We start from the raw sequence: 25,358 nt of genomic DNA on the forward strand, positions 1-25,358 counted from the left end.
TGATCATTCAGCCTGCCCTGACCTCGAGCCTGCCTGATCATTCAGCCTGCCCTGACCTCGAGCCTGCCTGATCATTCAGCTGATCTGCCTGACCTCGAGCCTGCCTGATCATTCAGCCTGCCCTGACCTCGAGCCTGCCTGATCATTCAGCCTGCCCTGACCTCGAGCCTGCCTGATCATTCAGCCTGCCCTGACCTCGAGCCTGCCTGATCATTCAGCCTGCCCTTCAGCCTGCCTGACCTGATGCCTGATCATTCAGCCTGCCCTGACCTCGAGCCTGCCTGATCATTCAGCCTGCCCTGACCTCGAGCCTGCCTGATCATTCAGCCTGCCCTGACCTCGAGCCTGCCTGATCATTCAGACTGCCCTGACCTCGAGCCTGCCTGATCATTCAGCCTGCCCTGACCTCGAGCCTGCCTGATCATTCAGCCTGCCCTGACCTCGAGCCTGCCTGATCATTCAGACTGCCCTGACCTCGAGCCTGCCTGATCATTCAGACTGCCCTGACCTCGAGCCTGCCTGATCATTCAGGCTGCCCTGACCTCCAGCCTGCCTGCCACTCTGTACCTCCTGAACTCTGACCTTGTTATGATCTTTTGCCTGTCCACAACCTGTCTCTTGCCTGCCCCTTGGATTATAATAAATATCAGAGACTCAAACCATCTGCCTCCCGTGTCTGTATCTGGGCCTCACCTTGTATCATTATAGTTATATGCAGTTGTTTCAATTGATTCAAGTATGATTCTGTGATTGTCTGTTATTCTACTTGGGAAATATCCCTTACATAAAACTAGAGGATGATGGAGTGTGAGGCTTGAACTGTTGCACAACATAATAGTCAAATCTATTCCTCGTTTACAAATCAAACCCATGTTTATTTGTCACATGCTTCATAAAGGTGTAGACTAACAGTAAAATGCTCATGGGTCCTTTTCCAACAATGCAGAGTTAAAGATAAAGTTAGAGATGAAGATACTAAATGAACTAAAAAATAGGAATAGTGACAAGACAAATAAATACACAGTAAATAACAAGTAAAAATAACATAGCTATATACAGGCAGCATGAGTACTGAGTCGATGTGCAGGGGTACAAGGTAATTGGGGTAGCTATGTACATATAGGTAGGCTTAAAGTGACTAGGCAACAGGATAGATAATAGACAGTACCAGCAGCTTATGTGGTGAGTGTAAAAGTGTGTGTGCATATGTAGTGTGTGTGTGTGTGTGTGTGTGTGTGTGTGTGTGTGTGTGTGTGTGTGTGTGTGTGTGTGTGTGTGTGTGTGTGTGTGTGTGTGTGTGTGTGTGTGTGTGTGTGTGTGTGTGTGTGTGTGTGTGTGTGTGTGTGTGTGTGAGTGGTCTGGGAGTCCAGTGTGTGTACATAAAGGCAATGCAAAAAAGGGTAAATGCAGGTAGCCTGGGTAGCCATTTGATTATCTATTTAGCAGTCTTGTTTAGCAGTCTTATGGCTCGGGGGTAGAAGTTGTTCAGGTTCCTATTGGTTCCAGACTTGGTGCACTGGTACCACTTGCTGTGCGATAACAGAAAGAACAGGATATGGCTTAGGTGGCTGGAGTCTTTGAAAATATGTAGGGCCTTTCTATGACACCCGCTTGGTATAGGGGTCCTGGATGGCAGAGAGCTCACCTGGAAGTGTGGACCATGTTAAGTCCTTAGTGATGTGGACACAGAGGAACTTAAAGCTCTCGACCCCGCTCCACTACAACCCTGTTGATATGGTTGTGGGCCTGCTCAGCCCTCCATTTCCGGATCAGCTCCTTTATCTTGCTGATGTTGAGGGAGAAGTTATTGTCCTGGCACCACACTTCCAGGTCTCTGACCTCCTCCTTATAGGCTGCCTCATCATTGTCGGTGATCAGTCCTACCACTGTCGTGTCGTCAGCAAACTTGAAGATGGTGTTGGAGTAGTGTGCGGTCACACAGTTGTGGGTAACAGGCAGTACAGGAGGGGAATAAGCACACACCCCTGAGGAGCTCCCATGTTGATGGTTGGTGTTGCGGATGTGTTGTTGCCTACCCTTACTGTCTGGAGGCGGCCCGTCAGGATGTCCAAGATCCAGTTGCAGAGGGTGCAGTTCAGTCCCAGGGTCCTGGATTTGGTGATGAACCTGGGGGGGACTATGATGTTGAATGGTGAGCTCTAGTCAATGAATAGCATTCTTACATATGCATCCTTTTGTCCAAGTGGGTGATGGCAGTGTGCTGTGCAATATAGATGGTGTAATCTGTGCATCTGTTGGAGCGGTATGCAAATTGAAGTGTATCCAATGGTCAGTGCATGCTCTTAGTATGTGTCCTGGTATTCTGTCTGGCCCCGCGGCCTTGTTAATGTTAACCTGTTGAAAGGTCTTACATACATTGGCTACAGAAAGCGAGATCACACAATCGTCCGGAACAGCTGGTGCTCTCGTGCATGGTTCAGTGTTGCATGCCGCGAAGCAAGCATAGAAGGCTTGTCTAGTAGGCTCACATCGCTGGGAAGCTCGTGGCAGGGTTTCCCTTTGTAATCTGTGATAGTTTGCAAGCCCTGCCAAATCTATTGAGCGCCAGAACCAGCAAGGTTTAGTGAATTATCGGAGGTTGTAGCGAGACCGGATTAGTGTCCCACTCCTTGAAAGCGGCAGCTCTAGCCTTTAGCTCAGTGCAGACGTTGCCTGTAATCCATTGCTTCTGGTTGGGGTATGTATGGTAACTATGGGGATGATGTTGTTGTTGCACTTATTAATGATGCCGGTGACTGATGTGGTAAACTCCTCAGTGTCATCGGATGAATCCCGGAACATATTCCAGTCTGTAGCTTTGCATTAGCTTCATTGGACAACTTGCTTGTAAGCAGGAGGATGGAGTTATGGTCTTATTCCCCAAAGGGAAGGTGATGGACGGCCTTGTATGTGTTTCTTTGTGTGGAGTAAAAGTGATTTAGAGTTTTGTCGCCTCTAGTTGCAGAGGTGATAAAAATGAGGTAAAAAAAATTCTGTTTCCCTTCATTAAAATCACCGGCCTTGGGAAACGTTGCCTCTGAATGAGCGTTTTCTTGTTTCTTGTCTATGTCCCTATACAGATTCTTGTATGCGGCGTTAGTGCCACCATTGGTTTGTGGTGGCAAATTGACAGCTATGAAAAATATAGATGAAAACTCACTCTGTAAATAGGATGGTCTGCAGCTTATAAATGAGGTATTTTAACTCAGGCAAGTAAAAACATTAGAAATGGTGCACAAGCTGTTCTTAACAAAGAGACACACATCTCCTCCCTTCGTCTTACCCAAGTCTGCCGTCTGATCTTGACTATGAATAGAAAAGCCAGTGAGATGTATATTCATGTCCTTGCTCAGCCATGACTCTGAGAAACATAGGATATTCCAGTCTTTCAGGTCCCGTTGATAGGATAGTCTGGAACGGAGATCATCCTGTACTACACTGTATCACACTGTCCAAAACACAATTCACACTCTATGTATTTCTCATTCAGTCAAGTCACAGCTATCAGAGAGCAATGTATTTTGGACTGCAGCCTTCTCACTGTTAGTTTGGGTACATGTGGGAACCAGCCTCCTCACTGTTAGTTTGGGTACATGTGGGAACCAGCCCCCTCACTGTTAGTTTGGGTACATGTGGGAACCAGCCTCCTCACTGTTAGTTTGGGTACATGTGGGAACCAGCCTCCTCACTGTTAGTTTGGGTACATGTGGGAACCAGCCTCCTCACTGTTAGTTTGGGTACATGTGGGAACCAGCCTCCTCACTGTTAGTTTGGGTACATGTGGGAACCAGCCCCCTCACTGTTAGTTTGGGTACATGTGGGAACCAGCCTCCTCACTGTTAGTTTGGGTACATGTGGGAACCAGCCTCCTCACTGTTAGTTTGGGTACATGTGGGAACCAGCCCCCTCACTGTTAGTTTGGGTACATGTGGGAACCAGCCTCCTCACTGTTAGTTTGGGTACATGTGGGAACCAGCCTCCTCACTGTTAGTTTGGGTACATGTGGGAACAAGCATCCTCATTGGTGATTTGCAGACAGCAGTATGGCACAATGTTAGGGATTCAGAACTGACTTAAAACTTGGATGTTGTTGGTGCAGGTGTAGCGGAGTTGGTTAGCTTCGTGCAGTTTAGTTAGGGTAATGTTCAGAACGCTAGCCTTTGGAGTGCGAATTGTGTTGTTGACACTAGATCAATTCCAGGGTTGGTTGTACCAGAATGGTCTATATTCCACAGGTTCCAAATTAGACACCAAAGTGATGTGATGGCCTAATGAGAAGATACTATATTTAGCATATGTTTTACTTCTAGTGTGTATGCATGGAAAGAAGTGGGGATAGAATGACCAGTCAATGTGGATGAGCAGATACTGTAATTAGTTGGATGGACCTCCTGGCCTCTTGTTCTCGGTTTCCCTGAGGCCCCGAGGGGCCCTTAACTGGAGCCAACCCATCCATCCAAAATGGTGGTTTGAATTTAAATAACTCCCCCACCGTAATCCCCATCCTTTTATTGGCCTGCTGACTGGATCCTTCACACAAGCTTAGCATTCTCATTGGCCCCCAACAACCATTTCCTCATATTTAATTAGCTGACAACAACAACAACAAAAATCTCTCCCATATTCTAATTGGCTGACAGAGAGGTGTTGCCCCAAGGTTAGGTACCACAATTCCACAGTGCGGATGGTATTGTGAGGAGCCCAAGGACATATGGATGAATTTCCAGTTAATTGAATGCCGCTTCAGATTACATGGATGGCAGCCCCGGATGAGCAGTGGCCTGATGACAGAGACACAGAACCAGGAAAGAGACGATAGGATCCCATTCCGGCATCGCCCCCGTGCCCCCTGTGACATCACATATGTACCCACCAACAAATATACTGTAGGTTGTCCAAGTTCATACAGTGTCAGACCTCAGTTCAAATATTATTTGAAATCTTTGAGTGTTGGCTCTTGTCTGCCTGGAGTACCAGGTGGGTGGGGTTTAACAGGTTGGGACTATTCTATGGGTCCATTAAGCCTGGCAAACTCAAACTCAAGTTTTTGAACCCAGGTCTGTAACTATGGGCAAGAGGGGAGGGCGAGGTATGGTTTTGGTGAACAACATGGTGTTTTGTATTGTAGGAGCAGGGGAAAGTCCTGTTTAGAATAGATTGATTTGTAATTGACAGTGGGAACAAGTTGAGCCTGGCCGCTTGCTGTTTCAGACCGAGATATCGACGGAAAGTAACAACATGGACACCATGTATACTGAAAATATGTTGAATAATACAACGGGTATCAGTCATTAGCATATTCGGGGTCTCCCGAGTGGCGCAGCGGTCTAAGGCACTGCATCCCAGTGCTAGAGGCGTCACTCCAGACACCCTGGTTTGAATCCAGGCTGTATCACAACCGGCTGTGATTGGGAGCCGGTGTAGGCCGTCAATGTAAATAGGAATTTTTGTTAAATAAAGGTTACAAGTAAACATACAGAAAATCTTTCAATTTATTATGAGGAGGTTGTTTACAGGGCAAGTACATAGAAATATACACGGTTCCCTAACATATGAGGTATATGAAGGGGTTCTGGACTCAGTTATCAAAATGGTTCAAAAAAATACAATCCAGGAGGAAAAGTAAACAAAAACAGATACAACAGAGAGAAAACACCTCTGAATATTCAAGAACAGGTGTAAACATGTGTAGCATGATGCATCTGAAATGTCAATCATTTGTTTTTGTTGGTGTTGACTTTGCCCTGCTGTATCTGCCATTCAGTCTGGTCAGTTGAAGCCTGGGTTGTATTTATTAGAGCATAGCGAAGCATTTCATAGAAAATTTGTTTATTTTTTATTGAACAAGTTCAAGTTGTCCCTCCTTTTTCAGTCCAATTTTCATTTCCGTTTGGTGGCAAATTTTAACATTTTAGTTATTTAGCAGACATTTTTATCCAGAGCAACTTACAGGAACAATTAAGGTTAGATGCCTTGCTCAAGGCGCATCAGATTTTTTCAACCTTTTTGGCTCGGGGATTGAACCAATTGACCTTTCGGTTACTGGCACAACACTCTTAACCGCTAGGCTACCTGACGCCATAATGAAACAACCCATAGACCAAGAGGCAGTCCGGCATGGAACAAATGGCATCAAAAGGCAGAGGAATTAAAGTCTGGGTTGGTGTGGCCGTGCCTGGCGAGGTCATGTTACTTCTGAAGAAAACCACAATACCCACAGACGCGCGCACACAAACACACTTTCCAGATATTAAAATATATACACAAACACCTAAACAAATGGCCAGCTTCTCATCCCGATCCCCTGCGTTCCTTTTGATTAATAGATTTTTGCACTGGCGCAGGTATTTTATTGTCATTTCAATCCAATTATATTTTAGGAAAACATTTCAGTTGAGTGGAAGATAGAAAATTGCTATTATTGATTTTTTTCTTTGAAGTAACAGCACCACTTTTGCAAGAATAGAAAATATAGGCTACTGATGGTGCCCCCACTGGTTTCTTTCATTTAATGACATGTTATGGGGATTTTTATATAAAGGAAATTTGTCTTTTGTGTCTGTTGAAAATTAAAGATTACTGACAGAGCCATAAGAAAATATTGCTTTATTTATCTGATCATATTGGAATATATTTGTTAGGTTTTCAGTAGGTTCAATTAGGTTCACTAGACTATAGTCAGATTTTTCAATGAACATTCGAACAGTCCGGCCCTCCACTAGACACAGGCCCTCCGTCCATTTGACTTTGACACCCAGGTATTAGAGCATAGCGAACATTTCATAGAAATTTGTTTATTTTTTATTGAACAAGTTCAAGTTGTCCCTCCTTTTCAGTCCTTTTTCTTCCGTTTGGTGGCAAATTTTAACATTTTAGTTATTTAGCAGACATTTTTATCCAGAGCAACTTACAGGAACAATTAAGGTTAAGTGCCTTGCTCAAGGGCGCATCAGATTTTTTACCTTTTTGGCTAGGGGATTCAGAACCAATTGACCTTTCGGTTACTGGCACAACACTCTTAACCACTAGGCTACCTGACGCCATAATGAATACAACCCATAGACCAACCAGGCAGTCCGGCACCCTGACGGTCGAGGTTCTATGATGTCATCAACACTAGACTCCACTGATCTCCTCCATGGCCAGCTTCTCATCCCGATCCCCTGCGTTAGGGGGTTTCTCTTGTCCCTCGATAATGACACGGACACACGGTGAGTCTGGGTTGGTGTGGCCGTGAGGGCGCAGGTCACTGGACGCAGTGGTCATCCCTTTAGGATTCTGGGAGGAAGGACATGGTCAAAACCCTGAAGAAAAACCACAATACCCACAGAGACCACAAGGCACACACACACACAGATATTAAAATATAGACAGACCACACCTCCCCCACCCACCCCTAAACCAAGACATCTATGGATAGACACCCAGTAAGTGCCTGTGGGTGATGATGGAGTGACGGTAGGTGAGGTATAGACACTCACCCTCCACAGACACAGCAGAATGTAGACAGGGATACACATCAGAGGGGTGAGGATGAGGAGAGAGGCCACTCGGGAGGCCCAGGGCCCAGGTGCAGGTACTCTAGATTTAGATTGGTTGATGACCTGGTCAGTGTGTCATACACCAGGGTGATCTGAGGAGAACCAGGAAGAGGTGGAGATGAAGGTTAGGACTGGATACTGCCGACTTAAACCTGATTCCCACTAGGGAGGGTCAGGGAGAACTGTACTGTGCTGGCTGGGATATTTTATTTTCACATTGTGCTTTCCAGGCCATTCCAGTACAGCTCGGCTTAGTTTGGCTCGGTATTGTGAAAAGGGTATTAGAAAGATAGTGATCAACAAATGTCATTTGTGGATAGAAGGAATACATTGCAAAGTTAGAAGGAAGAGGGAGGGAGGAGGGAGAGAGAGACCACGAGGGAGAGACAGACCACGAGGGAGAGAGAGACCACCAGGGAGAGACAGACCACGAGGGAGAGAGAGACAACCAGGGAGAGACAGACCACAAGGGAGAGAGAGACCACAAGGGAGAGACAGATCACGAGGAGAGACAGACCACGAGGGAGAGAGAGACAACTAGGGAGAGAGAGACCACGAGGGAGAGAGAGAGACCACCAGGGAGAGAGAGACCACAAGGGATAGACAGACCACGAGGGAGAGAGAGACCACGAGGGAGAGAGAGACCACGAGTGAGAGAGAGACCACGAGGGAGAGACAGACCACGAGGGAGAGAGAGACCACGAGGGAGAGAGAGACCACCAGGGAGAGACAGACCACGAGGGAGAGACAGACCACGAGGGAGAGAGAGACCACGAGGGAGAGACCACCAGGGAGAGACAGACCACGAGGGAGAGAGAGACCACAAGTGAGAGAGAGACCACGAGGGAGAGAGAGACCACAAGGGAGAGAGAGATCACAAGGGAGAGAGAGAGATCACGAGGGAGAGACTGACCACGAGGGAGAGAGAGACCACAAGGGAGAGACAGACCACAAGGGAGAGAGAGACCACGAGGGAGAGACAGACCACGAGGGAGAGAGAGACCACGAGGGAGAGACAGACCACGAGAGAGAGAGACCGCGAGGGAGAGAGAAACCACCAGGGAGAGAGAGACCACGAGGGAGAGAGAGACCACCAGGGAGAGAGAGACCACAAGGGATAGACAGACCACGAGGGAGAAACAGGAAACATGAAACAGGGAGAGAGAGAGAGAGAGAGAGGAGAGAAAGGAGAGAGAGAGAGAGAGAGAGAGAGAGAGGGCAAAAGGTACAGAGAAAGAAAGAGAACAAGATGAAAGCAGGAGAGAGGTAATGAAGAAAGAGAACATGAGCATAAAGAAAGACGCAGAGAGAGAGATGACACAGGTGTCTGTCTTACTCACCCCACAGATGAGTGGTGTCACAAACAGCCAGCAGTACTTCAGCACCGAAGGGAAAGGATGGTAGCCTATCATGTCTTCAATGTTGTCAAGGAAACGGTTCGCACCTGCAAAGCCAATCCATCCACACTTTCTTTTTAGTCGAGATCCATCTCTTCGTCTTGATAGAAACATTCACACACATGGGTCCCCCTCGATTGACTGAAAACATGCTGAGACACAGTGGTCTACCATGTGTCCCACTTCCCTGGTAATAGAACTTCAATTTAGATGTAATGTTACGGTGAATGTACATTTATTGTACAGGTATGAACATGTTGTGACTGCTTGTGACTGTATTGTAGTACTGGACTAAATAGCATGCCCAATGGACCATATTCCTAAAAATAGCATTTTAGTCCAGAACCAGGCTTCAACTGGGTCCAGGAAACTGGCTCTTAGAGCCTAGATTCACTTTAACGATTAGAACAGTAACTACGGTAAACATAGTCGGTACAATCATGTTAGTAGTGACGTCACTCACCGTAGACCCAGGCGACGTTAAAATCATGCACTCAAAACATGCAATGAACAGCAGACTGGTCCCACTGGGTCCATATGAGTCAATCAACTGAAAGAGGACTATCCCATTCTGATGGGAAGGGCAGGAGGACATGGATGTCAGAGGTGAACTTCTGTTCCTATTGCTATTGAAGAGTTTACTAGCATCCGAACACTCTCTCTCTCTATCTCTCTCCCTCCATCTCTCTTTTTCTCTGTCTTCCACCCTCTATATAACTCTTTTACACCACTCTCTCTCTCCCTCCCTCCTCTCTCCCTCTCTCCCTCTCCCTCTCCCTCCCTCTCTCTCTCTCTCTCTCTCTCTCCCTCTCTCTCTCTCCTCTCTCCCTCTCTCTCTCTCCCTCTCTCCCTGGAACACAACTCCCCCTCTCCCTCTCTCTCCCTCACTCATCTCTCTCCCTCTCTCTCTCCCTCTCTCCCCTCTCTAAAATCTCTATCTCTCCCTCTCTCCCTCTCTCTCCCTCACTCCCCACAACTCTCCCTTAAAAAATCTCTCCCTCACTCCCCTCACAACATCTCTAAAATCCCTCTCTCCCCTCTCTCCCTCTCTCTCCCTCTCTCTCCCTCTCTCTCCCTTCTCCCTCACTCTCTCTCCCCTCTCTCTCTCCCTCTCTCCCTCTCTCTCCTCTCTCCTACCTCCGTGATGAGAGGCAGACCCAGTAGGAAGCAGACTACAGCGATGACTAGTACTAAGATCTCTCTCCGGCCAGGCCTCCGCAGTACACCAGGGAACATGTCAGTGATGGATGTGGCCAAGCTCTCTACACACACAAACTGGGAGGGAACACACACAATATGTTCACAACACACACATGCACAAAGATGTATCCTGTCAACTGAAAATGACACATTACCTGATTTAAGCTTAATAAATTAAATACAACTCTATCAAACACACACACACACACACGTCCCTGTATAGTACCTGGCTGTCCAGACCCAGTAAGATAACCATAAGAAAAAAGAGGACGGCCCAGAACTGGGCCCCTGGTAGCAGGGACACGGCTTTGGGATAGGCAATGAAAGCCAGACCAGGTCCTGGGGGAAACATCCCACACACACACATTAATTTATTCATATTTGCAGGTAAATATCACCGGCCTGAAAAATGCATATGGAATTGTTCTGCTGTTGATGTGTTGTCTTAATGCTGTGTGGAGGAGACCAGTTGTGATAGAGGTTTTATGGTGTGGTGCATTGGGCTGAAGGGCCCTCTTGTGGCCATTATTGGTTATGACAATGAGCAGTATCGTAACTATAGCACAGGCTTCTCCATCTCTACTGGGAGATACTGGGAATGCAGACTCTTGTTCCGCCCCAGCACTAACATACCTATTTCACATCAACTAATTATAGTCTTCAGTCTGCACCACAATTTGTTTCATCAAATATGTCTGTGCTGGGCTGGAACAAACACCTGCACACCAAGTACATTTTTAGGACCAGAGTTGGAGATCCCAGTTCACACGACATATAACAGAAATGAAGGAATCGCATAAAATCTATATCAAGGTGTTGACAAACTTGACCTCTGAACACAACAGTAAGGAGTGTAAAATCACTATTTGAACAAAAGGGATGAAGATGAGGAAGAGGGGGATGTGGAGGAAAGAGGCCCACCTCCTTTAACATCACTATCATTGGAACACAACATGTCCACGTCCAATGTGTGAGCCATGAATCCCAGAACACAACGGAGTTAAAAAGACGGCGAATCCAGCAAAGATGCTGGTGGAACACAACTGGTGAGAATGCAGAGTTAAAATCACTATCACTCCCTGGAACACAACATGGTGTGTAAAATCACTATCCCTGGAACACAACAAGGTGTTAAAATCACTATCACTCCCTGGAACACAACATGGTAGTTAAAATCACTATCACTCCCTGGAACACAACATGTTAAAATCACTATCACTCCCTGTGTAAAATCACTATCACTCCCTGGAACACAACATGGTAGTTAAAATCACTATCACTCCCTGGAACACAACATGGTAGTTAAAATCAACTAAAATCACTCCCTGGAACACAACACTCCCTGGTAGTTAAAATCACTATCACTCCCTGGAACACAACATGGAACACAACATAGTTAAAATCACTATCACTCCCTGGAACACAACATGGTAGTTAAAAAAATCACTATCACTCCCTGGAACACAACATGGTAGTTAAAATCACTATCACTCCCTGGAACATGATGTGTAAAACAACATGGAACACAACATAGTTAAAATCACTATCACTCCCTGGAACACAACATGGAACACAACATGAGTTAAAATCACTATCACTCCCTGGAACACAACATGAACACAACATAGTTAAAATCACTATCACTCCCTCACCTGGAACACAACATGATGTGTTAAAATCACTATCACTCCCTGGAACACAACATGGTAGTTAAAATCACTATCACTCCCTGGAACACAACATGGTTGTTAAAATCACTATCACTCCCTGGAACACAACATGGTTTGTTAAAATCACTATCACTCCCTGGAACACAACATGATGTGTAAAATCACTATCACTCCCTGGAACACAACATGATGTGTAAAATCACTATCACTCCCTGGAACACAACATGATGTGTAAAATCACTATCTATCTCCCTGGAACACAACATGATGTGTAAAATGGAACACAACATGATGTGTAAAATCACTATCACTCCCTGGAACACAACATGATGTGTAAAATCACTATCACTCCCTGGAACACAACATGATGTGTAAAATGGAACACAACTAAAATCATCACTCCCTGGAACACAACATGATGTGTAAAATCACTATCACTCCCTGGAACACAACATGATGTGTAAAATCACTATCACTCCCTGGAACACAACATGATGTGTAAAACCACTATCACTCCCTGGAACACAACATGATGTGTAAAATGGAACACACTATCACTCCCTGGAACACAACATGATGTGTAAAATGTGTTTGAACACAACTTATGTGACCTCACAGGAGGGTACTGTACATAAGAACAATAAACACATAATCAATTACACTTACAGTGTCCTTTTAGCTGTAGTTAGTTCAAACTAAACACTTGAAGGTATTTCAGCTGCTCTTGACTTAGCGTGGAGTTTGCACATTTGGGACCATTCCATTGGTTCTATTGTACACAGCAAACTATATCAAGCATAGCTCAAGTGTTGAAAAACATGTGACATAATGATGTGTTTGACCCAGGTCTATGTGATCCAATTCAAATAACGTCAAGAGGGACCGAGCATGCTACTCTAAATCAATGTGAGAGGATACCGTTTGGATAGAAAAGAGATGTGCAGTTTTTCACTTTTGGGACTATTCCATTGGTTCCTTTCGTAAAGTGCAAACTAAATCAAGCACAGTTGACATACTTGAAAATGTTTTCGTTTTTATGTGACGATTCAAATATAGTTTTGAAGGGGAAGCTGTGTGCAGTGGTGTGTCACACTGACTTGTAACAGTTGTTGTTGTACTTGTTGTAGCTGCCCAGAGAGGTGAGGACCCCCTGACATACAGCGTAGGAGAAAAACACCTGGGTCCCTGCGTCACGCCACACCTAGAGAGAGAGGGGGAGAAGGATGGATGGAGGGAGGGGGATGGATGGATGGATGGAGGAAGGGAGGAGAGAGATGGAGGCAGGGAGGGAGAGCGAGAGGGGGAGGCAAGGAGTGAAAAACAGGGAGGGATGGAGGGAGGAGAAAGTGAGAGGGGTGGATGGAGGGAGGGGGATGGATGGATGGATGGATGGATGGATGGATGGATGGATGGATGGAGGAAGGGAGGAGAGAGAGAGAGGGTAGGAGAAAGAATGGGAGGTATGGAGTAAGGGAGAAGAGAGATGGAGGCAAGGAGAGAGAGGGAGAGAGAGGGGGAGGCAAGGAGTGAAAGACAGGGGAGGGATAGAGGGAGGAGAGGAGAGGGAAGGAGGGAGGTAGGAAAGAGAGTGAGAGGGATGGAGATAGGGAGAAGAGAAAGAGAGAATGAGGGGGGCAGAGTACAGGAAGAAAGAATATCTATTTTACTGTCACATGTTCAGCTACTTTCACTCATTAAAGTAAACAAAAAAGGGTCAGAACCATGTGGTTTTCATCAAATACATCTCCTGTAGACCCATAAAACATTGGATAAATGTCTCTGTCAAAGCTGACAACAATCAACTACAACTTGTGTAACATCAGGTTTGTCTAGGGCCAATAATCTGGGCTCTCTACTGTCTTTCTCAGGCCAACATCCATCTGTGTCCGTTCATGTGCGTGTTTGTGTGTATGTATGGCTGCCTGTGTCTGCTTGCACTTCCTATGTGTGTGTGTTGACAACATCAACCCTCTCAGCAGACCCTCAGCAGACACACTCATAGCAGCATCTGGTTAGTGTTAGCAGGAGGGCGATAGGGCCTGGGAGGCCTGCAGTCTGCCCCATAACAAAGGCCATTATCCATCCCAGTATAATCCACATACTACCACAGCCAGCTGGGATGGGCCCCTTCATTTCTCCTCTCTCTGTCTCTACACAGACCCCTTAAGCTCTTCTCTCTGTCTATACACAGCCCACTAAAGCTCTTCTCTCTGTCTCTACACAGACCCCATAAGCTCTTCTCTCTGTCTCTACACAGACCCCTTAAGCTCTTCTCTCTGTCTATACACAGACCCCTTAAGCTCTTCTCTCTGTCTCTACACAGCCCACTAAAGCTCTTCTCTCTGTCTCTACACAGCCCACTAAAGCTCTTCTCTCTGTCTCTACACAGACCCCTTAAACTCTTCTCTCTGTCTATACACAGACCCCTAAACCTCTTCTCTCTGTCTATACACAGACCCCTTAAACTCTTCTCTCTGTCTATACACAGACCCCTAAACCTCTTCTCTCTGTCTATACACAGCCCAAGCTCTTCTCTCTGTCTACACAAGCTCTTCTCTCTGTCTATACACAGCCCATAAAGCTCTTCTCTCTGTCTATACACAGCCCACTAAAGCTCTTCTCTCTGTCTATACACAGACCCCTTAAGCTCTTCTCTCTGTCTATACACAGCCCACTAAAGCTCTTCTCTCTGTCTATACACAGACCCCTAAACCTCTTCTCTCTGTCTATACACAGACCCCTAAACTCTTCTCTCTATAACAGACCTCCTAAACAGACCCCTTAAACTCTCTCTGTCTATACACAGACCCCTAAACCTCTTCTCTCTGTTTATACACAGACCCTAAACCTCTTCCTCTGTCTATACAAGCCCACCTCTTCTCTCTGTTTATACACAGATAAGCTCTTCTCTCTGTCTCTACACAGCCCACTAAAGCTCTCTCTGTTTATACACAGACCCCTAAACCTCTTCTCTCTGTTTATACACAGACCTCTAAACTAATACACAACCTTCTGTCTCTACACAGCCCACTAAAGCTCTTCTCTCTGTCTATACACAGAAATAAAACTCTTCTCTCTGTCAGTCTACACAGCCCACTAAAGCTCTTTTCTCCCTGGTCTGTTCTACACAGCTGCTCTTCTCTCTGTCTATACACAGACACAGAGTTCTGTCTATACACAGACCAATCTGTCTATACACAGACCCTGAAGCTCATTCATCTGGCCACCCCTTAACCTCTTTCTCAGTATACACAGACTGGGGATTCTCTCTGTCTATACACAGCCCCTAAAGCTCTTCTCTCTGTCTATACACAGACCCTAAGCCCCTCTGTCTCACAGACCCAACTCTTTCTACACAGACCCTACACCTATAAACTTAATGTTGTACTAGGGTCAAAGGCAATCCATACCAAAGAATGTCTCTTTTATGAGACTCTCTGGCACCTAAAGAAATCGTCTGAATGCCTGAGTGTTTGACCGTTGCCATTGACAGAGTATCTTAAATAAATAACCTCTTCTCTCTGGGGAAACATACTTAAAAACAGACCCTAAATCAGCGTATACACAGACCCCTAAACCTCTTCATCTCTGTCTATACACAGATGGTCTTTTTGTTTATAGACCCCTGTGTTCTCTGTTTATACACAGGTCTGTTCTTCTCTCTGTTTATACACTACCCTAAAGGTCTTGTTTTGCTTTCTCTTATCTATAAGATCCCAGTTCCTCTGTTTTGGGATTGTTTAGCAGACCCCTAACCTCTTCTCTCTATCTATACACAGAAAATGCTATACACAGAGCCCTAAACATCTTTCCTCTGTTTATACACAGCTAAATCTTCTCTCTGTTTATACCTACTAGCATCTTTCCTCCCTAAACTACCATCTGTTTATACACAGACCTCTAAACTAATACACAACCTTCACTCCAGACTTCTTCCCCAAATCCAAAATAAAACACATGGCATGCAGTCGAACACACATTTTCTCCCTGGTCTGTTCTTCAGCTGTGTCGAGACACAGAGTTACTAAGCAATCATTTCCTCCCTACATTCATCTGGCCATCTTTCCTCTGTAACTGGGGATTACGCATCTTAGCAACTTTTCTCACACCCTACACCTATAAATACCACTAGGGTCAAAGGCAATCATCAAAGAATGAGACAAATTATAAAATCTCTAGCATCTTTCCTCCCTACTACCATCTTTCCTCTGTACTAGCATCTTCAAAGAATGTCTCTTTTATGAGACCTACTGGCACCATCTTGAATGCCTGAGTGTTTGACCGTTGCCATTGACAGAGTATCTTAAATAAATAAGTGGGGAAAATACAAAACTGACCCAAGATCAGCGTATAGGGGCAACTTCATCCTGCTCTGGGAGGATGGTGTTTTTGTTACTGTGTGTTGATGTTATGGTGTGTTCGGGTTACTGTTTAACTCTAAAGGTCTTGGTTTGCTTTTCTTGCTAAGATCCCAGTTCCGCTTTGGGATTGTGAGCAGAGAAAGAGAGAGAGAAAATGCTAGAGAACATCTTTCCTCTGTACTAGCATCTTCACTCCCTACTAGCATCTTTCCTCCCTACTACCATCTTTCCTCCCTACTACCATCTTTCCTCCCTACTACCATCTTTCCTCCCTACCACCATCTTTCCTCTGTACTAGCATCTTCACTCCCTACTACCATCTTTCCTCTGTACTAGCATCTTCACTCCCTACTACCATCTTTCCTCCCTACTAGCATCTTTCCTCCCTACTACCATCTTTCCTCCCTACTACCATCTTTCCTCCCTACTACCATCTTTCCTCCCTACTACCATCTTTCCTCCCTACTACCATCTTTCCTCCCTACTACCATCTTTCCTCCCTACTACCATCTTTCCTCCCTACTAGCATCTTTCCTCCCTACTACCATCTTTCCTCCCTACTACCATCTTTCCTCCCTACTACCATCTTTATTCCCTACTACCATCTTTCCTCCCTACTACCATATTTCCTCCCTACCACCATCTTTCCTCCCTACTACCATCTTTCCTCCCTACTACCATCTTTATTCCCTACTACCATCTTTACTCCCTACTACCATCTTTCCTCCCTACTACCATCTTTCCTCCCTACTACCATCTTTATTCCCGACTACCATCTTTATTCCCTACTACCATCTTTCCTCCCTACTACCATCTTTCCTCCCTACTACCATATTTTCTCCCTACTACCATCCCTGTCCCATCAGTCTTACCTCAGGTTCCAAGATCTTGTCCATTTGAGGCCAGAGATAGTACTTTATGCCTTCTCCAGCCCCTGGTAGAGTCACACCTCGGATAAACAGGATAAAGAGCATCAGGTAGGGGAACGTTGCTGTGAAGTACACCACCTGTGGCCACAAATGAAGATACACTTGAACACACAGACAGACACACACACACACACACACACACACACACACACACACACACACACACACACACACACACACACACACACACACACACATGGGAGGCTGTATGAGAGGCTGCCAGCTCACCTTGCCTGTAGATTTGACTCCCTTCCAGATGCAGAAGTAGCAGATGATCCAGGCCAGCAGCAGACAGAGAGCCAGGTCCCAATGTACAGCACCCAGAGACACATGATCTGACGTCCTCAACACCCGACGACTGGGGAACAACACACACACATATGTAAGGACGAATGCACACACACAAACACACAGACACACACACACACACACACACACATATGAATTCACACACACACACACACACACACATGAATGCACACACACACACAAACACACACACACACACACACACACACACACACACACACACACACACACACACACACACACACACACACATGAATGCACACACACACACACACACACACACACACACACACGAATGCACACACACACACGCCAGGCTGGTCAGTAAGACATTTAGACCATGGCGCCACAGCAGTTCACAAATGTTTAGCAACAAGGGAGAGTATGATGATGATAAATGGAAACAGCGCTTTTTATTTCATTATTATTTAGTTTTATGCTTTCCCCAAACCGTAACCCTAACCTTAACCATTTGGAATGAATACCTAAACTTAACCCTTTTAGTTGTTTCTGTTTTAACCTAGTAACCATGCTGAATTAACCCAGTAATCACAAGGAATTGATGGGTCAAAATTGACATTCATCAAATTACGTCAAATCCCAATACCATGACCCTCTATGTACTACATACCATCTTCGACATGGTGTTTTATTTCAGAGATCCTCTCCCCACACAAATCAAACCCAAACAAATTCACAGCGACAGCCGACCCGACAGAAAGACACGTGTTCTTTTTCCAACTTTATAGTCTCCATATGGAGCCTCTGCACGAATACAGAGACAAAATAGCATCGGCATGATAGATACAGATGTTCCATTTTCCCCAGTTTAGTTTAGAGGGTTTTAGTTTAGGCTTTGAACCCCAAAGAAAGGACACATATTGTTCTCATTTAGAAGAAAACGCTTTAGAGTGCTGTTCTCAGCCCATTTCCCAATCCTGCACCACCCGGAAACACCATCAGGAATGTATCATGTGGGAAGAACCATGGCCTATTACAAAATCACCAGACTAGTCTGACAAAACAACAACACTGAATTTGAACACAAAATAATCATTATCGAGCACTCTAATTGGTTGTTTTATGGTTCCCTCCATGCTGTAATTGGCTAATTTCCCTTACCCGGTGTTCTGCTGGGCCGTTGGGTGGGCCCTATATTGTCTGTCAACATGACTCATCATCATCACTATCAGTATGTGTGTGTGCGTGTGCGTGTGTATTTCAGAAGTTATGATTGGTTTCAAACTTACGCCCAAAACTCCTCCTCGGGAGACGTGATCTTCATGGTTTCATTACTGAAAGAGAAAGAGGGGGGTAAACCAATGAAAAAGCAGTGAGAAATAACAAAAGGAACCACAATACAGTAATCTCAATCTCTGCATGACTGCACCTCATCAACACCCAGTGTATCTTCATCAACACCCAGTGTATTTGATATCTTCAAAGTACAATAAGGAGGCCTACCTCAACATATTGTAGTCATTATAGTCAGTCTGGTTGTGAAGGAAGGACCAGTCTGAGTCCAACTGGGAGAGGTGTGGGTTCAACAACATGGAACTGAAATTATGACAGTTCTCTGTGAGAATGTTAGAGAGAGAAAAAGAGAGAGACAGAGACAAGAGACAGAGACAAGAGACAGAGACAGAGACAGAGACAGAGAGACAGAGACAGAGAGAGAGGGACAGAGAGAGAGAGAGAGAGAGAGACAAGAGAGAGAGAGAGAGAGAGAGAGAGAGAGAGAGAGAGAGAGACAGAGACAAGAGACAAGAGACAGAGACAAGAGACAGAGACAAGAGACAGAGAGAGAGAGAGAGAGAGAGAGAGAGAGAGAAGAGAGAGAGAGAAAGAGACAGAGACAGAGACAGAGAGAAGAGACAGAGACAGAGACAGAGACAGAGAGAGAGAGAGAGAGAGAGAGAGAGAGAGAGAGAGAGAGAGAGAGAGAGAGAGAGAGAGAGAGAGAGAGAGAGAGAGAAAGAGAGAGAGAGAGAGAGAGAGAGAGACAGGGAGAGAGAATTAGTGAGTGAGTTTGAGTAAGTAAGTATGTGCACATGCATACGTGCACGTGTGTCTATGTCTACGTGTGTCTGTGTCTGTATTGAGTTCTTGTACCAGTATTCCACTCATTGTCACAGGTGGACCAGGGCAGTGGATTCCTGAAGGAGTTGAATAGGTAGAACAGACCCCAGGCTAGCACCACTATGTAATAGATGTTCAAGTACGCCACAATCACTTGGGATGCAATTCCCACTCCTATAGACAGAAAAGCAAAGGCAGGTTAACATTTGATAAGGTGACCGTTCTTTAAATAACTTAGCACAGTGGTCAAACCATGGATCTGGAGAACTACAGGTTGTGCAGGCTTTTGGTTCAGCCCAGCACTACAATACCTAAATTAACAAACATGTCATTGAGACTTTGTTAAGTTGAATCGGGAGTGTTAGTACTGGGCTGGAACAAAAGCCTGCTTAATACCTAGAAAATTACAGTTAGATATAGAACATGTGAAATGTATTTGTTTTCAATCAATGTCTTTGTACACAGCAGCATCTCATGAGTTTAGCCTGAAACAACACATTTTAATCCCTGTTTTAACTAGCATAAGGCCCGATTCCCGGACACAAATAATGGATAGTCCTGCACTAAAAAGCCATGTTAATGGTTATGTAATCAAAAATGTCATCTAAGTAATCCCCAAAAGTAATTATTATCATGAGAGGGCCATGAACTATAACTAGTAATGCTGCATACTCCAAGGTTACAATCTCACCTTTCTGGTAAGAATAGTTATACATTGCTGAGGTGTCGTCACTTTTGAAGATACAAGCTGAAGTACACAGTAGAAGTATCATGAAAATGTTATATTGTGTATTTCCTATTCAATAGAACTGTATGAATACGGCTTGAAATGATACACGCTTTTGAAATATAATATAATCAAATTATACAACAACTAACTATAAGATTTCACCTTCCTTATAACTGTAGAATACATATTTGTATGTTGAGTGTTAGAGAAAATGTGCATATTTTCTAAAGGTCTCTCTTGATCAAAACGTCTCCCCCCCAACGTCTACCCCCGTCTACCCCCATCGCTACCCCCATCGCTGTGAACGTCTCACTGAGCTCGTTTGGAACTTGCCTTTCATCTCATATCAATCTTGTATGTCTGTTACAAGCAGAAAGTGTTTTTTGTTTAAAATGTATGAATTATTTTAATTTACTGTCAATAAATCGATCTCTGAATGTGGTACAGCGACGAAACCCCTCTCTCCTGCTGCGCTACAATGTAAGGACTCCAGGCATATGTGTTGTTAGTGGCTGTGATGTAGGGTTCAGCCTGGAGTTGATGGACAGTCAGAAGAGCGAATAAAATGGTAGGAGGGACACCCCACATATACTCCTGTGTCCGTGAGAATCAGTGCTACTGCTCAATGCAAGCCATTTCAACCTATGGTGTCCACAGATCAATTTATCAGTGAAAATGTCAGTCGGAAACGATACCAGAACCACGCAGGTCCCCAAAACAGGGGACTTGACATTTATTAATAAAGAAGACTGCTACAAGCTCTCACAGTCTCACGTCAAACGTCAAATTTCGAAGCTGTTCCAAACATCACATTTTTAAGTGTTTAAGGTGAAGTTTAGGCATTAACTCTGTATTTTTAAGGTTAGGCATTAACCCCCGAATACTTAAGGTAAGGGTTAAGGTTTGGGTTACACTTAAAACAAAAATATCAAAAACCACTTCCTTTCTGGATTCGAACATGTTACTTTTGGAACCAAAGGCAGATGCCTACGCCCATCCACAACACCCTAGCAAAACTAGCAAAACCAGCAAAACCGAAACCTACTTAAAGGTAACAGCACTCACTGTTGCCCCTAGTGGCTGGTTTCTACATCATCTCCCGACGTCCTCAGACATGGATGGATGTCGATTACTGACTTGTATCATGGGTGACCTGACTGGAAGATTCCCCATAGGCTAAATCTGTGTCTGGGGAACTGTCCCATAATGTAATAATGTAAGGAGCAGACAGAGTGATCACCTTCGAACATGGGACATATCTTCCTCCAGGCTGTGACCCCGCCCTCGCTGGTGTACTGGCCCAATGCCGTCTCCAGGAAGAACACAGGGATACCACAGAAGAAGAGGAAGACAAAGTACGGGATAAAGAAGACACCTGTAGAGGGTTAGAAACACCAGTGAAAAAGAGTGTTTACTGTATGAAAGGTGTGTTGCTATGGTAAATGCTCAAATAGAACAGCAGGAAGGATACAAGGATAAAGCCATTGAGATGAATGACAAAACATTTTGTGTGAATAGACCAAGGAAATGCTTATTGACATTTCAGTTGTGTGATGATGCAGTATTACTGTACAGTAGTCAGAACATGTTCTTTAGCTACGAGTCCATGAAAAGAGTTGACAGCTGAATAGATATCCTTCATAAGGAAATGAATGAACTTTCCAGTGGATACAGAGAGCCTTTGAGGCTGCACAAAAGCAATCGCAGGCCTGGTATCCTTGTTGTTTTTTTAGGATGCATACATCTTTTGTTGCTCACAGAATATTTGAGGTGAAGCTCCGCCCACAGGGTTAACGGACATAAGAGTCAACTCCCTCGGGAAACATCTTTCTTATCTCTCTCTCTCTTTCTTCTCTCTCTCTCTCTTTCTCTCCATGCAATAAAAAAAACGTGAACAGGAAATATTACACTCACACAAGTTCCAAAAGAATAAAGACATTTCAAATGTCCTATAATGTCTATACAGTATACAGTGTTGTAATGATGTGCAAATAGTTCAAGTCAAAAAGGGAGGAAAAAAATAAGCATTATAAATATGGGTTGTATTTACAATGGCATTTGTTATTCACTGGCTGCTCTTTTCTTGTGGCAACAGGTCACAAATCTTGCTGCTGTGATTGCACACTGTGGTATTTCACCCAATAGATATGGGAGTTAATCAAAATGTTATTTGTTTTTCGTATTCTTTGTGAGTCTGTGAAATATGTGTCTCGAATATGGTCACATATTTGGCAGGAGGTTAGGAACTGCAGCTCAGTTTCCACCTCATTTTGTGGGCAGTGAGCACACAGCCTGTCTTCTCTTGAGAGCCATGTCTGCCTACAGCGACCTTTCTCAATAGCAAGGCTATGCTCACTGAGTCTGTACATAGTCAAAGCTTTCCTTAATTTTAGGTCAGTCACAGTGGTCAGATATTCTGCCACTGTGTACTCTTTGTTTAGGGCCAAATAGCATTCTAGTTTGCTCCCTTTTTTGTTAATTCTTTCCAATGTGTCAGGTAATTATCTTTTTGTTTTCTCATGATTTGTTTGGGTCTAATTGTGTTGCTGTCCTGGGGCTCTGTGGGGTCTGGTTGTGTTTGTGAACAGAGCCCCAGGACCAGCTTGCTTAGGGGACTCTTCTCCAGGTTAATCTAATCCCTCTATCTCTCACTTTCTTTCTCTCTCTCTGTCTCTCTCGCACACTCTCTCTCATTCTCTGATGTTCACTTACTCTCTCACACACTCTCTCTCTCATTATCTGATCAATTACTCTCACACACACTCTCTCCCATTCTCTGATGTTCAATTACTCTCTCACACTCTCTCTCATTATCTGATGTTCAATTACTCTCTCACACCAACACACCAGCTGTCTTTCTTTCTTTTCATTCTTTCTTTATCTCCCTGCTCTTTTCAGGCTATTCCAAAAAGGGCTGCACATCTGTCAACATCCTATAAATATGACCAAACTCTTCATTGGTTTTAGTGCTTTCAGACCATGATATTGTAATCCTACTGTTTATTCTGACAGTCAATAGATGGGGAGGTGCTGGTTTACTTACCTCCTCCGTTCTTGTAGCACAGATAAGGGAAGCGCCATACGTTGCCCAGGCCAATGATCTCACCAGCCATGGAGAGCAGGAATTCAGTCTTGTTGGCCCACTTGCCCCTCTCCTGCTGAAGCGCATCCTCGGGGCTCCGTTTCTGGGCCTCTGAGTCCACTGGTCCTCCTGGAGTGGTCCCTCCAACCATCTCCTCTTCCATGTTCACTCACTTTCTCTTAAATTCAAAATGCTTTATTGGCAGGACATTTTGTAGATATTGCCAAAGCTCTCTCTTTCTCTCTCACGCTCTTTCTTACTCACTCTCACGCATGAACTAACACATCTTTTCTCCTTCTTTCTTTATCTCTCTCTCTCTCTCTCACACACACACACACACACTCCTCCCGTCTCTCTCTTTCCTCCGCTCTCCCTCTCATTGTTACATCTGGTGCGGACTCCGTGTTTACATCTTACTCAGAGGCTCTCTTCAACACAATATGTCCCAATCAAGACAGATTAAGTCTTTGTTCTGTTAGAGAGCCTGAGGCTTTATCCTAATGCAGACATTCTACTCCTCCTAGGATACTAACATTTATGACTAGGTTATTTGTTTGCTTAGTTATGCAGTCTGTCATAGCCTATCTGCACAAATGTATGAAAAACAAGATAATAATTGATTGTTTTAGATATCCACAAGACATTGAAGTTAAGGTGTTTTCCCATTAAGCACATTTCCTCCATGGATTATGTGCAGTAATGTACAATGCAGCAATGCAATACAATCATGCAGATGCAGACTGGCTGTTTAGCTTGAACTTTTATTTAGGCATATGCTAAAATCCAAAGTTTGCAATGTATTTGTTTGAGAAAAAGGATTCCTGCATGCAAGATGAAAAAGGTGAGTAAAGCACTATCCTTTCTGTGAATCCTCCATGTGTTAGGCACAATCATTCAATTATGCATGCAAAATATATCTTACAACTCACCCACTATTTCAATGCAATAGATCCTGCTTTTCCACACAGCTGGTAGGAGTCAATGAAGCAGTTCCTTTGGCTGCACAGATAGAGGGTCGTTGGAAAGAATGTTGAAGTGGGAGTAGGGGCGTGTCTACAAACTCCAAAGCCTTCACATGGTATTGAACTGAACCAGGATGATAGCCTATAACAGCTATGTAGAATGATACAGTAAAACAGCCTACCATTGTGGAGGACCATTGTATATGTGGAAGAGAGTTGACATGTCCACCAGTTTAACAAAAAATGTATTCAACTAAATCATTTAAATTCAATTAAAGAAAATACGAAACTTTTTGATGATTTGTTTTGCATTTGGCTATCCTATCCTATTTCATAATGTGTTGAATAACAAAGAATAAGGTAGAGACAATTTATTTCAATCCCTCAGTCAGACACTGGAATGTCTGGAATTCTTGTCATAATAAGGGCTGATGATTGTTTGTGATAGGCCTAAAGTAAATACAATTGCTCTTCAAATAGCACCATCACAACATAAGTCATTTAGGTATGTTTATTCCATACATTAATTCACCTGTTGTGCACTTTCTTCATAATGTATATATATATTTTAATTACCTGGCAGGGAGCGACTGTTCATACTGTATATGGTGCTTTCAAGACGAATGGGAATCGGAAAAATAATAGGTAAAATCATGACGTTGGTGGTCTTCGGGTCGGACAGTGGGAGCTCTAGAAAGAGGTCAGAGTTGTACCGACATGGGGTGCGTTAGTAAATTCACTCTTGGTGTTTGTAAATTCCAAGCATTGTCAGATTGTCCATTCGTAAATTCAGAGCGTTTTGCTCTCTGAACGTTCAGAGCGCACACTGGACGCACTGGCCGAGGAGTAGGGTTGATCCAAGCGTTCTGACCTCACAACGGCAGTCAAGCACCCATGCTGGCATGCTAACTACTTAGACATAAACGACACCTCACTCTGACCATTTTTCTTGCTCTAACCGAGCTTTTTAGGCCGTTTTCATGTTATCCAGAGCGTTGGTGAGTGTAACTGTGCTGCTGGCAACAGTTTAATTACGCTTTTTTTTGCCAAGGTTTACTGACACGGCATATTCAACAGGGTGTTGAGCTCTGGCACACA

The 25,358-nt window shown here is 44.4% G+C and overlaps 1 pseudogene; it reads right to left on the minus strand.

Moving 5' to 3' along the window:
- Positions 1–1,695: 1,695 nt before the first annotated feature.
- Positions 1,696–24,315, minus strand: LOC135516598 (sodium- and chloride-dependent GABA transporter 2-like; annotated as a pseudogene).
- Positions 24,316–25,358: the final 1,043 nt, after the last annotated feature.

The sequence above is a fragment of the Oncorhynchus masou genome, chromosome 27, assembly GCF_036934945.1.
Source record: "Oncorhynchus masou masou isolate Uvic2021 chromosome 27, UVic_Omas_1.1, whole genome shotgun sequence".
NCBI lineage: Eukaryota > Metazoa > Chordata > Actinopteri > Salmoniformes > Salmonidae > Oncorhynchus > Oncorhynchus masou.